The sequence below is a fragment of the Pyxicephalus adspersus genome, chromosome 4 (assembly GCF_032062135.1).
Source record: "Pyxicephalus adspersus chromosome 4, UCB_Pads_2.0, whole genome shotgun sequence".
Taxonomy (NCBI): domain Eukaryota; kingdom Metazoa; phylum Chordata; class Amphibia; order Anura; family Pyxicephalidae; genus Pyxicephalus; species Pyxicephalus adspersus.
In genome coordinates this window covers 94,513,322-94,529,044 of record NC_092861.1, presented here as the reverse complement: position 1 = coordinate 94,529,044, position 15,723 = coordinate 94,513,322, and the positions used below count along the sequence as shown (strand labels likewise).

The 15,723-nt window shown below is 38.6% G+C and overlaps 1 protein-coding gene across 7 annotated transcripts in view; it reads left to right on the top strand.

The window, feature by feature from the left end:
- The first annotated feature begins 11,049 nt into the window (after positions 1–11,049).
- Positions 11,050–15,723, top strand: part of AGPAT4 (1-acylglycerol-3-phosphate O-acyltransferase 4) — a 57,320-nt gene continuing 52,646 nt past the window's right edge. For 3 of the 7 annotated variants that reach the window (XM_072409052.1, XM_072409057.1, XM_072409058.1), the window contains exon 1: positions 14,381–14,532. The gene's annotated coding sequence lies outside the window, so the exon portion shown is untranslated. Of the gene's footprint in view, positions 11,089–14,380; positions 14,533–15,133; positions 15,190–15,723 lie in introns of those variants that run through there. The other 4 variants (XM_072409054.1, XM_072409053.1, XM_072409059.1 and 1 more) reach the window with 4 other exon arrangements.

The window sequence follows — 15,723 nt, the reverse complement described above, 5'->3', positions numbered from 1 at the left end:
ATAATTATTGTATGTATGTATATAAATAAATATATATATATATATATATATATATATACACATATATAAAATACTTTAACATTAAATCCCCCTCTACTTTATTGTAATTTTTTATTTAATTGAATATCTGTTTACTGGTGTACAACTCTAAAGGATCGTATCAATAAATAGTTATGGAATGTCCAACTGCAAAAAAACCAAACATCCAATTTTGACAGACTGTGCAAATGCCAATTGCAGGCGAATTTGTATCAGCTGTGCTTTGAACTTTGAGCATACATAAGGGTGTTGTCTAACTGGCTTTTTTTCTTTGTCTTTTTCTTTTCTCTTGGAGGGGCTGTTGTTTTGTGTGTTATCCTAATTAATCTATGTTGCTGCATTTGATACTTTGCTTACCATGTAGCACAATAGCTGCTTTTGTTTTTAAAGCTTTGAATGTTTCAATGTCCATTTTGCAATTTTAAAGTCAAAGTTAATGCTATTTTATTGTGTTTGTGGTCATATTGTTTCATTTCAATATTATGTCTTTATTACCACCTTTAAATGATTGTCCTGCATAAATATTTCCTAATCCAGTTTTCCACCCTTGATAAGTCAAAAATGCATATTGGTTTGGTAAGTATTGTTAGAATGCAATATTTGTTGGGCCATTTTTTAACTAATTTGGCTTTTAATGGAAGTGTGGGTTTACATGTGTGTTTTTTTATTTTGTTTTGTAAATGTAGTAGTGTCTATGTTGGCATACAACGAAGGTTATCCTGGATGCATTGTATGGTGTAGATTCTGTGGTACAGGAATTGTGAGCGGAGAGCAATATATGACCGGCCAGCACTGTATAATAGTTCTAGTGTTTTATCTTTCATTATTAAAATGAGCCTCAAATGGTAAGTGTAGAAATTCTTCTACACATGTTGGTCCAGAGGAAGGCAAAAAAAAAACCCTGATACAATTTGCTTCAAAATTCCTTCCTGATTACATAAGGCAATCGGATGTTCCCTGGATCAACAGTCTCTGTTATCTTTACTTTAAATCCTTAATACCCAGTTAAATTTTCTGTAATTCTAAAAAAGCATCCAGCATTTTCTTAAAGCAACCTATAGTAGTTTCCGCAACTTCTTCCTGAGGGAGCCGAATCCACATTTTCACAGACTTTACAGTGAATTATCCCTTCCTTATCTGGAGCTTAAACTTCTTTTCCTCCAGATGCAAAGAGTGCCCTCTTGTTCTTTGTAGTGATTTCAAAGTAAATAATTGGGAAGATGTTCTCTATATGGACCATTAAATATATATATACAGGGTGATCATATCCCCCTTTAACATCTCTTCTCAAGGGGGAATAGATTCAGTTCAGCTAATCTCTCCTCATAGCTGAGCTCCTCCATTCCTTTTATTAGTTTAGTTGCCAAACAAACTTCTGTCTTTCTTGAAGCCAGGCTGACTATCATTTATTAAATAATAAATAAATAAATATTAACTTTTTCTAGCAGAAACTCCTCTATGTGGTTCTTTATCAAACTCTCTAGGACCTTTACAACTATGGACATGAAACTAACTGGTCTGTAGTTACCTGGTAATAACTTTGCTCTCTTTTTGAATATAGGAACCACATTGGTCCTATGCCAATCCATCGGTACCATGCCAGTGACTAAAGAGTATCTAAAAATTAGAAATATTGGCTTAACCATAACCGAGCTCAGCTCTTTGAGGAAACGTGGATGTAATCCATCGGGTTTGGTGCTTTGTCAACCTTAATTTTGCCCAACTGTTAATCAGTCATATTAATTTTGAGCCATTGTGACTCAGTTAAGGCAGTGACATTGCTATTATGAATTTGGACTCGAGCTCTGGCATTTTCATTTGTGTACACAGAGCTAAAAAAAGTGTTTAGTAAATCTGCCGTTTCTTTATCTTCAGTTGCCAACCTGGAGACAACTTTTAAGGGTCCTACAGCTTTGCTGCTGCTGCAGGCTCTGGTAGTCTTGACTGTTTGCATGGTATTGTAAAATCTGATAACTACCAAAGATTTCTGGGGTGCAATGTAGGGCCAGTGTCAAAAAGCTAGGTCACAGTCGGAGGTTATGGATCTTACAGCAGGACAATGACAAAGCATACTTCAAGCACCCAGAAATGATTTAGGACAAAGCGCTGGAGAGTTCTGAAGTGGCCAGCAATGAGTCCAGATCTCAATCCCATAGAGCAAAACAGCAGATGGGAGAAAAAACATTCAAACCTGAGAGACTGGGAGCAGTGGTCCAAAATTCGAGTAGAGCAATGTAAAAGATTAATTAAAGACTAAGTGAATAAAATCAGTTATTTCTTCCAATGGGTGTGCTACCAAGTATTAAGTTGACGGTGCCAATAATTTTGTCCACGCAATTTTTGACGTATTGAGCCTGATTCATCGAACAAAATCGGAAGCTCGTGTGCCCGTATTCGCGTTCCAAAATTGGATGCCAAAAACCTATTTATCAACCATTTTTCTCCGTGAGCTAGACACTGGCGAGCTTGCAATAAAAGTCACTGTTCCCCTAAAATATCATGCTTTCAAATGGCATACATCTTTTACTTAGCCCTAAATAATAAATGTTTGGGCTGTTCAAATGTTTCAAACATTTATAACAGGTAAGAAATAAGAATATTTTTAAATGACCTAATATTTTCAGATTCGGAAAGAGTTACCTGATTTTAGCTGTTTACATAGGCGCCACCCGAGGATCCGCCTGGTGATAAATACTTGGGACTTGGGAGTTCGGCCAGGTGAGGCCTCGCTTTTGCCAGCAGACTAGATATTCCAACTAATTTCTTCTTTATATATAATATATATACAATATTATTATTTATATATTATATATATATATATATATATATATATATACACAAATGTATAAATATATATAAATATAATAAAATAATATAATATAAAAATAATAATCAAAAATGTTAAAAGTTACACTAAACACACATATTTATTAAATGACTTGAACATTAAAGCCTACTTTGTTTTAACCTATTATTTATTAGATAGCTGTTCACGGGTGTACAAATGTAAAGGATCATATCAATAAATGATTATAGAATGTTAAACCCTCATAAAACAGTCAAATTGCATAGACTGCGCATGTCCCAATTACAGGTGAATTCCTATCAGCTGTGCGCATAAACATGAGCATATATAAGGGTGTTGTCTGATTTGTGTTTTCCTTTGTCTGTGTTGTTTTTTTTTTTTCTTTGGGGGGGGAGTTATTTGTGTTCTACTAATCTATGTTTCTACATTTGATACTTTGCTTACTATTTAGCACAATAGCTGGTTTTATTTTTAAACTTTGAATGTTTCAATGTCCATTCTGCAATTAAGAAGTCAATGTTAATGCTATGTAATTGTGTTTGTGGCCATATTGTTTCATTTCAATAATATGTCTTTATTACCACCTTTAAATGTTTGTCCTGCATAAATATTTTCTAATCTAGTTTTCCACCCTTGATAGGTCAAAATTGCTTTGGTTTGGTAAATATTTTTGGAATGCAATATTTTTGGGGCCACTTTGGAAATAATTAGGCTTTATATGCAAGTGTGGGTTTACATGTGTATACTAATGCCATCCATACTCCGTCTCAGAGCCTTCCGCCTTCGAATCATGTTGTTACTGCTGCTGCCTGCCTAGTACCCAACTCTAGATGCCAATTACTAATGTCGTCCACACTCCGTCCAGGTGGCATTGATGATGCACCACACCCAGCTGTAGATGCCAGTTACCAATGGGGTCCCTGCTCCTTCTCAGGGCCCACTGCCTCCTCCTCATGCTGTTGCTGCCTGTCAGTATAACATTCACTCAAATTGTATTACACACCTCTGAGTGGGTGGCATTGTCAATGTACTACACCCAGCTCTAGATGCCAGTTACCAATGTGTTCACCGGTCCGTCTCAGGGCCCACCGCCTCCTCCTCGTCCTGCAGTTGCTGCTGCCATCTGTCAGTACTCTATTCACTAAAACTGTACACTTCCGGGTGGCACTGATGATGCACTACACACAGCTCTAGATGCCAGTTACCAATGCGGTCCAAGCTCTGTCTCTGGGCCAATGTTTACATGACAGAAATTGGAAAATCAATAATGATTTTCTGCGATAGAATAGAATAAAATCCTAACATTGTGAAAAAATATTGTTATTTTTGAAAACACACTAATACAGAGCCATGGTAAAGATAATAAATGTATGGCATTAACAAAGTAACAGCTAGGCACTCCTAACACCTCATCATTGCTTTCCAGCAAATTTAATGTGAGGTTCTTTCCATTGATCTAATACCAATCCAACATCAATGACCCCAAGTTCTAACACAGGATTTTCAAGTATTTTAAGTAGCAAAGTTCAGTTGTGTTAAATATAGATAAATGTATTTGTAATATATAATAAAGTCTATAAACAAGAACCATTCACATTGCTTTTATCTCTTTTTAGGGCAAATCGGATTACATGGGTCTTGCTATTAAGCGCAATAACCTGGTTTACATATACAACTTGGGAAATGAGGATGTTGAAATTCCCTTGGACTCCAAGCCCATCAGTACATGGCCAGAATATTTTAACCTTGTGAAAATAGAAAGATGATTTATTTTCATTTTCTTCTAAGTGAACTACAGGCATTTTCATTAAAAGGCAGCAATATGTATATACAGCTGTTACAGTAGACAGGGGCAGATACAGTTCATTGCATAGGAGTTTTGTTTCCATTTTACTTGGACTAGGTGGCCCAAAGTATGAGTAACCATTTAAAGAATACTTGCCCTGGCTCATGCCAAATAAAAAAATTTCCACGTCTTAAATTTTGTTCACTGGTTTTAACTCAGAAGATTTATAGAACAGACTTTTTATGTCTGTAAAAGTGGAGAAAAAAGTTTCCTAATCATAATAAAATAAAAAAGGAAGTACTGAAATAAAGTAAAGATCAAGTAGTATAAAGTGGTGCTTAAAAGTCCAGTTGACTTGCATTACAGTGACCAACAATTGGAAAAAGGCAAATGTGGGATAAAAAGAAGTGTTTAAAAACATTTTTTTTTAATATGTGTTTTGCCACTGGTATGCTATACTTGAATATATAGATTAAAATAAAGAGACACCCCAGATCATTCATAATGACAGAATATGAATGACAAAGATCATTCATAAATGCCAGTTACCAATGTGGTCCCTGCTCTGTCTCAGGGCCCACCGCCTCCTCCTCCTGCTGTTGCTGCCTGTCAGTACTCCATTCACTCAAATTGTATTACACACCTCTGAGTGGGTGGCATTGTCATTGTACTACACCCAGCTCTATATGCCAGTTACAAATGTGTTCACCGATTCGTCTCAGGGCCCACTGCCTCTTCCTGCAGTTGATGCTGCCACCTGTCAGTACTCCAGTCACTAAAACTGTACACTTCTGGGTGGCAATAAAGATGCACTAAGATGCACTACACCCAGCTCTAGATGCCAGTTACCAATGTGGTGCCTGCTCTGTCTCAGGGCCCACCTCCTCCTCCTCCTGCTGTTGCTGCTGCGGCCTGTCAGTACTCCATTCACTAAAACTGTACACTTCTGGGTGGCATTGATGATGCAATACACACAGCTCTAGATGCCAGTTACCAATGCGGTCCTCGCTCCTTTTTTAGGGCCCACCGCCTCATCCTCCTGATGTTGCTACTGCCGCCTGTCAGTACTCCATTCACTAAAACTGTACACTTCTGGGTGGAATTGACAATGCACTACACCCAGCTTTAGATGCCAGTTACCATTGAGGTCCCCGCTCTGTCTCAGGGCCCACCGCCTCCTCCTCCTGATGTTGCTGCTGCTGCCTGTCAGTACTCCATTCACTAAAATTGAATTACACACTTCTGGGTGGGTGGCATTTTCAATGCACTACACCCACCTCTGGATGCCAGTTACCAATACGGTCCCTGCTCCGTCTCAGGGCCCACCGCCTTCTCTTCCTGCCGTTGCTGACGCCTGTCAGTACTCCATTCACTAAAACTGTACACTTCCACTACACACAGCTCTAGATGCCAGTTAGTTGTAAGTTGTAAACTTCTAGGTGGCATTGATGATGCACAACACCCAGCTTTAGATGCCAGTTACCAATGCGGTACCTGCTCCTTCTCAGGGCCCACCGCCTCCTCCTCTTGCTGGTGCTGCTGCCACCTGACGGTACTCCATTCCCTAAAGTTGTACACTTCTGGGTTGCATTGACGATGCACTACACCCAGCTCCAGATGCCAGTTACCAATGCAGTCAACGCTCCGTCTCAGGGCCCACCGCATCCTCCTCCTTGTGCTGTTGCTGCTGCCGCCTGTCAGTACTCCATTCACTAAAACTGTACACTTCTGGGTGGCCCACCGCCTTCTCCTCCTGCTGTTGCTGACGCCTTTCAGTACTCCATTCACTAAAACTGTACACTTCTGGGTGGTAATGACAATGCACTACACCCAGCTCTAGATGACAGTTACCATTGTGGTCCATGCTCTGTCTCAGGGCCCTCCACCTCCTCCTCCTGATGTTGCTGTTGCCGCCTGTCAGTACTTCATTCACTAAAATTGTATTACACACTTCTGGGTGGATGGCATCGTCAATGCACTACACCCAGCTCTAGATGCCAGTTACCAATTCGGTCCCTGCTCCGTCTCAGGGCCCACTGCCTTCTCCCCCTGCTATTGCTGACGCCTGTCAGTACTCCATTCACTAAAACTGTACACTTCTGGGTGCCATTGATGATGCGCTACACACAGCTCTAGATGCCAGTTACCAAAGCGGTCCCCTCTCCGTCTCAGGGTCCAACACCTCCTCCTCTTGCTGTTGCTGCTTCCACCTGGCAGTACTCCATTCACTAAAGTTGTACACTTCTGGGTGGCATTGACGATGCACTAAACCCAGCTCTAGATTCCAGTTACCAATGCTGTCCACGCTCCGTCTCAGGACCCACCGCATCCTCCTTGGCTTTTTATGCATGCCCCCCCTCCTTTCCCCAAAAATATTGGTACCCTTTTTATAAACCTTACACACATTTTCTTTCATATATACTTAAGGTATTCATCACAATAGAGATTAATTCCTTTTCTCTGAACACTATTTCAATTAAACAAGGTAAGAGAACCACCTATTGCCTTTAAATAAATCCATTTTTTTATATATGATAATAGGTCCCTTTTCAGCAAAATTCAGTATGATAAAACACAAGCTATTATATACCTTGTAGTGCATGTATCACAAGCAACTGATATGTCCTAAATATTAAGAATAACTCTCCAAGGTAGAAGAACCACCATACGAATCATGTGACCTGATAATCAGTATAATGTAAGTGTGTACACACCACAAACCTATTTTTGTAATGCATTTTTAATCTTGTACAACTTTACTTTTTGCAAGACCTTTACTTCAATAAATAATGGTATCATCCTAAGTACAGTGCTATCTTTATTCTGGCATCTTCACAATGGTCATTGTACAGCATTCTCACCTTTATACTTTGGATTTTACCAACCACAGTAGGTTCCTTTTTTATGTTTTTTTATTGACACAGGAACTGTTGATCAACTCCAAGGAACTAATATATGAATATTACAATTTGAGGAAACCATATATGTATTAAAAAATGAATATGACGGCCTATACATATGTATTTCTCTTTATTTCTCATATATAATGATAATTTTCTAATATTGGTCTTGAGAATTACCTTAATATGATATACTAATCATACAAAAGTGAATTAACTTAAAATAATGGATACTTTTATTTGACACGATTATCTCTCTGCTTTTAAGTATGGGCGAAACGTGTCGAGATATAATTAAGACATTATAATCTTTTGAGTACAATTCTTTAATTATTATTATAGTTTATTACCTGATTAGTGTACGTCTTATGTTCATGTAATTCATATATGTAAAAAATATGTATTTCATGAGAGAGGAACCATACATGGAACAAATTGTATATTAAGGAATCTTCACTGTCACAAATGTTTGAATCAAAAACATTTAAATAAATACACAAAATTCATACAACACCCAGTGCCAAAAAAAGCCTGATTTTCTTATTTCCTTCTTAATGTTTCATAAGTAACTTCAGGCTTGGCAACATACAATTATAAATCTCTTCTTTAGTGAGCAAAATCCTTCTCTATTTTAAACTCTCTGGCAATCCTACCGAGTGTGGCTCGGGGTTATCACTTTTGCTAGGGAAAATTCACCCTGAGCCACACTCGGGATTACCGCCAGGGAGGATAACTGTGTAGTATCTCTCAGTAACATCAAATGTAACTATAACTGTGATATTGGGAATAACATTAATGTCTGATCTCCCCTTGAATATAAAATTGTAAAAGGTCTTTATTTGAAAATAAACCAGACCAGAGTCATAAATTTCTCTCTATCAGATATTTCTGTATCTGACAACCAGCATCATTCCAGACCCCCTAGTTTACAACACCCATTGTAAAAGTTTGAGTTTTGTGTTTCCAGTTATCATAAAACTCAGATAGTGCTAATAGAGTGGCTCCTGATTGAACTCTGAGTTGTATTCTGAAACCCATTTAATAATAATTTCTTTGTTTCCACTATACCATTCTGTCTAAAGTAGTAGTTTGCTGATTTGTAGCTGGATCAATATTGTGAGCATTTTGAGACCAAGAACTAGTCTCCTAAGCATCAGGAAAACCTGGAAACCATATTAAGCCTGTTCTGGTGAACCAGACAAGTCTCAGACATGCCTAGTTTGGTCTCTGTGCTCATATTTTGTGCTGATTAAAATTCTGGGGGTTGCATTTCATAAAACCTGTACTTATGAAATTATTAATATTGGCTAGAACAAGGGCATTTTGGAAATGTCCACAAGCATCATAATCTATGTGGAGACAGCCTGCACCCTGCTGTCATTGGATTGTCTTATTATTCCCACCACAGTGGTTGGCAAAAAAAAGCCATGTAAGCATAGCAGAGGGAGCTCTCACTGATAAAATCTTGTTGCTAAGGACAACGGCACTAACACATTGAGCACTGCAGGGAGCCCAGTGAATCTGGGTATAATTCACAGTTTTTCCTTTTTATTTAAACCTGTTGCTGTTGTTTTGCTATGGTTCTGTTATTGTTGTTTGATTAGTCTTTATTTTCCTGTATTTGTTTATGCACTGTTTTTGTATGTTTTTACTTATTAAAAACTACAAAAAGTATAAGCTGAATCTCTGAAAGCGTGTAACTTGCTAACCCGAAAACTCTACTATAAACATTGTGATTTCTGAGACATCCCTGTTTGGAGAGGCAGTGGGTAACACAGACAGTATTAAAGAAGCAGAATCAGAACTGCGGTTGTCAAGGGTAACAGTGCATGCTTCCGTCTAGGCATGTGGTGGCATGATTGTGTGTCTGGCAAGAGGTAACAAAGTGGCTAACCTTCCCCCATGACAGCCCTTCTCAGCCGGGTGTGGGCTGATGGAGGTTGTCCATCACAATAATACTATTACCATAAATAATGCAAATATTGGGAATATTTTAGGCTCTCTGCAGTGCTGGTTTTCCTTTAAATATAGACCTCAAGGGTATTGGGAGGGACTGGAAATGGAAAAGAGTTTTTATCCAAGTGCATTATGAAAGATAATGGACTTTCCTAATATATATATTCAAAAATTAGGGGCTCCTGGTGATCAACAGCATGGAGACATTATACACATTGGAATGAGAATGTAAGTGGATGAAAAATGAATAAGGCTACAGTTACAAAGAATATACATTTTAAACATGATAACAACACTTACAACACAAAGCACAAATGCAGGAAATGTGTTATGCCTTCTATTCAGTTGTGACTCCCATGGGGACCTAGTCAGTAAAATTCTCAAAACAGACATTGGTTACACAGTGTTTTTTATTTACTTTGCCCATGTTTAGTACAATTTATACTGGTATACTTTTTCCACAAAAGAGGACGATTCTTTTTTTATTGATCTGATAATGAACCTCAACTGATGACCAAGACCATGTGATATTGGAGCTTGTTGTCACTGAAGAGAAACACTGTTAAAAAAATAAACATTTTGATTATCCCTTCTACAAAGTCATCAGAATTGTATACATTGAAAAGACATCATGGTAGAGATCCACACTTTGTTTCCTGACAGCATTTTCAGCTTTTTCCTTTTCAAGTGTCCATGGAAGTTGTCTTCCAGTTTTGTAAAATATGGAGGGTGCAGTCCCTTAGGATTCAGTTCCTAATTTATACAGCTCTACCAAGCAACATGTCCAAGTCATAAGGTCATAAAAAGAAAGGACCATTGTTCTGTGTTCACAAAACCCACTTACTATAAATAGACATTAAACTAAAATAAAGTTAACTAAAAATTAATATTATACAACCTGTAGTAAGATTCAAAATGTCATCTTCCTTTGAAAATGTTGCTGTTTGTTGCAGTTGATGCTGATAGGCTGATGACTATTGCAGAGGACACTTTTTAAACTGGTTGGTGTTCACTACACATTAATTTTGTGAATAACGACACTAAAACCTTGTGATTGACCAATCAAATATTCAACACTGCACCATAGAAAAAACTTGAGACAGTCATGTGTTTAACAATGCCAGGCATTTTAGTTCTTTTTGGTGGAAGCATGGAGTGGAGTGGGCACAAATGTAGTACATCATATTAAGTTACAGCAGCACACTATACAATGTCACTATACAAAATTATAGCAAGCAGCTTTATAACACAAATTGCATATTGCACAACAATAGCACATTATCTAACCCCGGAAGTAGAACAATAACATTATAACATTATGAATTTTTTTATAATGCTTGATTAATTAAAGCTCTCCAAGGCTGAAGAAAATACACTTTAATCTGGGAACCTGTAATGGATTTCTTCAACATCATTTGCTATTTGTTAGCAAATGTTTTCAGTCCTGGACCAGATCCATTCCAGGTTTTCTGGATCACCCAGTTCACTGATGAAAGTATATCCTCTCCAGCCTTGGAGAGCTTTAAAAAATCAGGCCCATAATATCAAGTTGCAACAGCAGATTATAGTCAAAGACACACTTGCAAATTGGATTGCTACTGGTAAGTAGAACACCTATCTGCATCCTCAGCATTATTCCACTAGAAACAGGGTAGCTAGAGTGACATGGTCCTACAAACTATTTATTGTAACATAATTTAAAATTGATGAACAGTATAGAAAATTACAAAGTAGCACCTCTTGGGTATTTTATACCATTCCCCAGTAATCTCTACGACTTTTCAGCATCCGTATGCTCCCAACAACATGAATTTAGCACTTAACCTACTAATGGGGAAGGCACAGCAAATCCCCCCCCAGTACCTCACCCCTAAGCAGCACCTACTTCGACTCAGCATTTTGTCTCTCAGCCTTCCCAGTACATCAACATACCTGTTGATCTGGGGTCGGTGGGTGGAAAATTATAGATATAGACTAGAAAAAAAATTGTTTCTTCTTTTATTTTAAAATGCAGCATCCCATTGTGAAACAAGCTTTTTAAATATCTGTAACAGATGGCAAACAGTTAAACCAAACTTATATATTTGCTTTTCAAGCATCCCAACTGTCTTTTGTATTTATCTGACTGCATTTTGGGAACCCCCTTGCATCCGTGGTTCTGATGGATATGTTTGGTTTATGGACTAAATTTATTGGTTTAATATACAGCACTTTACTTAAGAAATTGAATGCTCAGGTAATGGCCTGGTTTAGAGCTGAAGATAATACATTGCGATCTTGCTTCTCTCCCAAAACCTCTCTTTGGAACAGCCCATGTCTATGGGTTTTTAATCGTCATCAAGACTTCAAATAGTGATCTCCTCTCTTTTTAACAAACCTTAAAAACATTAAAAAGACAAAATCATACAGTTACTAACAAGCATTTTTTTTTGTGTACCATGCACTCTCCATGTGTACCATGCAATTTATCTCAAGTGAAATCCTTCTTAGTAGTAAAGTAATACATGTTGCAGACAATTCAAATGATTTTTTATCATCTTCATTACACTCCATCAAATCATTGAATGAGCCTACTTGTTAATCAAAAGGTCTTTAAATGATATTTTCTACTTTTTTTGGACCTGTAACCTTGAAATATAGAATTAGAAAAAAAGCTAAAACACCCAAAAGTTAACTAGTTTTTTACCATAGTGCTAAGTGATAGGGAGATTCAACGGCTGGGTGCAGAGTGCCAGGGGGTTGTTTATAAATCACAAAGCACAAGCCTATTTATACAGTTTGCTAGCAATAAAGGCAGAATTTACTAAATGGCTGCATGGAAATATTAAACATTAACAGAATGAAGTTTAGTTTGTTAAAGAACTATGTGTCATAAACAATTTCTATGTTTTGTTTTTCATGTAATACTGTTTCCACTATCATTTTTTTCTTCTTAATGCTTCTAACTGGTCACTGATAATAGTAAACCATGTCTCTGCTGCTTGTAGTTTCCATCAAGGATTCAGAAATGAAATGGTGAAAACACAACAGCACAATTGGGGAAAAAAGTTATCATCTTATAACAGGAAGGATTTATTTGGTGCTAATGATGGGAAATATAACACTGACAGAGACTGATAAAATGCATATACCTGTGGTAGGGACTGGCATAAAACAGTGATGGAGACTGACATATAACAGTGCTCGGGATTGACATGTAACACTCATATATTATAAAATTATTATTAGTCCAGTGCCAACATATTACACAGTGCTGTAAATTAAATAAGGGTTGCAAATGACAGACAGATACAGACAGTGACACAGGATGAGAGGACCTTGCCCCAAAGAGCTTACAATCTAGGAGGTATATATGACATGTAATAACAGTGCTATGGACTATTGATGTGCTACTAAACCCAAACACTGTTACAGGGAAGAAGGTCACATGTTCCCACCTTCCTGAGACACATGAGCCCTAAGGCTGATTCACACTATGTTAGTACACATATGTTGTGTTAAAGCAGCATATGTATCCTAAAAATATGAAAAAAGGTGCATTCAGACACACACTTGATGAAGTCATACAGTCGATGTAGCCTGGACAATATAAAGTGAGTCTTTAATGACAGGGTTACCCATGCAAAAAATATGTGGATTGTACCTTTGAAATCCTTGACATCAACTGGCACGTACTTTGTTTATCCATGATGCTACTCCCAGAACATGCTGACTGGGTATTAAAAGGAGCATGTGTTTTCACAATTTTGTCCAGGAAAAGGAAGGATTTGATGTAGATGATATCTGATGAGAAATGGAATCTGTGGCCTTGCCTGTTGCCCAGGGCACTAATCAGACTGTCACCATCAGAGACAAATTTGCATCACATTTCACATTGTCTGAAGAACTACCATGGCAATACAACTACATTTAGTGCTCACCAACCCAGTCAGCATCGGCATGGATCTCCTAGGACAGGTGCATGGCTAGGCCAGGCTAGGTTTCAAGTAAGCCAGGTGCACATGGAAGTTTAGGCTCAAGGTGCAAGTGGTTCCTTTGCTAGCAACTGTGATCTGCCACTTACACCTAGCTGATTACACACTGAATAAATCTGAACCTGCACTTGTACCTGGTTGTCCACCAAGGGAGCCAGGTGCAAACGTGTGCCAGTTAAAACTGACAAAAGTCAGGTGCAAGTGGTGAATCAGGCTTGCCATCAAAAGAGCCCGGCACACATGGAGCATGAATCTGCACGTGCACCTTGCTCCCTTTCTATCTAGTCTGGGCTACCCTTGCTCCTAGCTCTTTTACTGTCATCAAACTATAAAATTTGAACCATGTTTCTCGCAATGACCACTAATGCAAACTGCCAAAACACAAAAATGCAAACCAATCTTGTGCATAAAAACATTTTAGGCATTTTAGGCTGCTCACATTACAGTCTATGGAAGCAGCCCTGCAGTAATGTTGCTGCCTGTCAAAAAGTGAACCATGAACAAACCCACTTAATCCTGATCTAAGTTTTAATTACAGGCATTTTTAATTAAACATTGTCTATGTTGCAAAATATGAAACTGAAACAAAACATTTTCAGTGCTAGCTGACACAAATGTCTATGTGAATATGCTGAAACCAGAGTCATTTGAAACTACACGCCTGATCATACAATGACATTGCTGTAACATTGGACATGACAACTTAGGGGTCACTCATGTGCTCTGGGGTTGTCACTCCATAAGACATGCCCTACGAATAAAGGCAGAAAGTTGCAGAAATGACATTGGAAAGAGCACATTTTAAAGCCACATGATGTTGCATGTACAAAAACAAGCTAATGAGCCCCACACGTGAATTGTATCTTTAAAAGGAAGTAACATGAGGTGGGGAGACACGTCAGATGAGGACCATTCTTGTCTTTTTCTGAACACCGCCCCATAGGCAGGGCCTGGCTTTCTTCCCTTGCTTGGCTGATACACAACACACCATTGGAAAGTAAGTTGTAGTAAGCAGGGATTTTCCTGTTCCTGCTCTTTCCCTAAAACACGTCAGGCTGAGGGAAACACAAGGTATGGTATTTCTTTTCCTTCATAAGGTTTTCTTAGTGTGATGGTACTGATGGTGGTTGCTTTTGTTTCTTAGATAATTTTCATCTGTTGAACATTCAGCTTTGTGCAGGGTGGATGAGCAGAGACGGAGCAATGTGCTTTTTCTCAGACACGGTGTGCTGAGAGCCCATAGAGTGAGGGCTGAGGCTTCCTCTTTAGGGGTGTGATCTGGGATTTGAAAAGAGAACTCGCATTCAGTGCACGCCCTTGTCTCAGCAGCTTGTTTTAACATTGAATGGAGAAGGAGCTGTAACCGCAGCACAGTAAAACCTGTGGCTGAAATGTGCTGTGTGTGTGTGTGTGTTAATGATTGATTCCATCCCTTGTGTGCTGCCCTCTAACCAGGACGGTTCATTCTTTTGCGATGCCCTCCAAATGACGAGGCCGCCTTTGTGCCATCTAGCATCATGTGCTCATTCACATCATCTCCATGGTAACCGGGTAAAAAATGTCATGGCATCGTAGCCCTAGAATTCCGTGTAATAGGGAGGAACAACATGAAGGAGAGGGGCTGGGGGAGGTAGCATACTGTTGCTTTCATCTGGGGATCTCTCAGGACGAATGATTGCTGGGTTATTTTGTTGCCTGGATCTGCTGGGATTTGCTGTTTAAATAGAGGTATAAAATGCTGTGGTTCGTTCTGCGATACTGTAAAAGGAGACTGTGTGCAGACAGTACAAGTGATAGTACATGGGGAGTAGACTGTCTGAGGATGGATGTTTTTATCTGTGTGGAGTGGATTTTCCCAGGTTGTACCTATGTATTGTTCTGTGAGGAGTGGACTCTCTGTCTGGGTGGGGGTATATTTTCCTGGGAGGCGTGGACCTTCTCTGGAAGGTTGTATGTGTTCTTTTTTAAGTGGACTCTTTTTCTGGGTGGGTTTACACTTTTGTGAGGAATTGACTGTGTTTGAATGGTTGTATGGGCTGTTCTGTGAGGAGTAGACATTGTCTGGAAGGTTGTAAGTGTTCTTCATTCATTATCTTTATGATTTTATGTGTTCCTCTAGGAGGACTGGACTCTTTCTAGATGGTTGCATGTGTTCTTATGTCAGTGGTGGACTCTCTCTCTCTGGCTGGGTATATTCTTCTGTGAGGAGTGGTCTTTCTCTGAGTGGGTATATTCTTCTGTGAGGGGCAGACACTCTCTCTG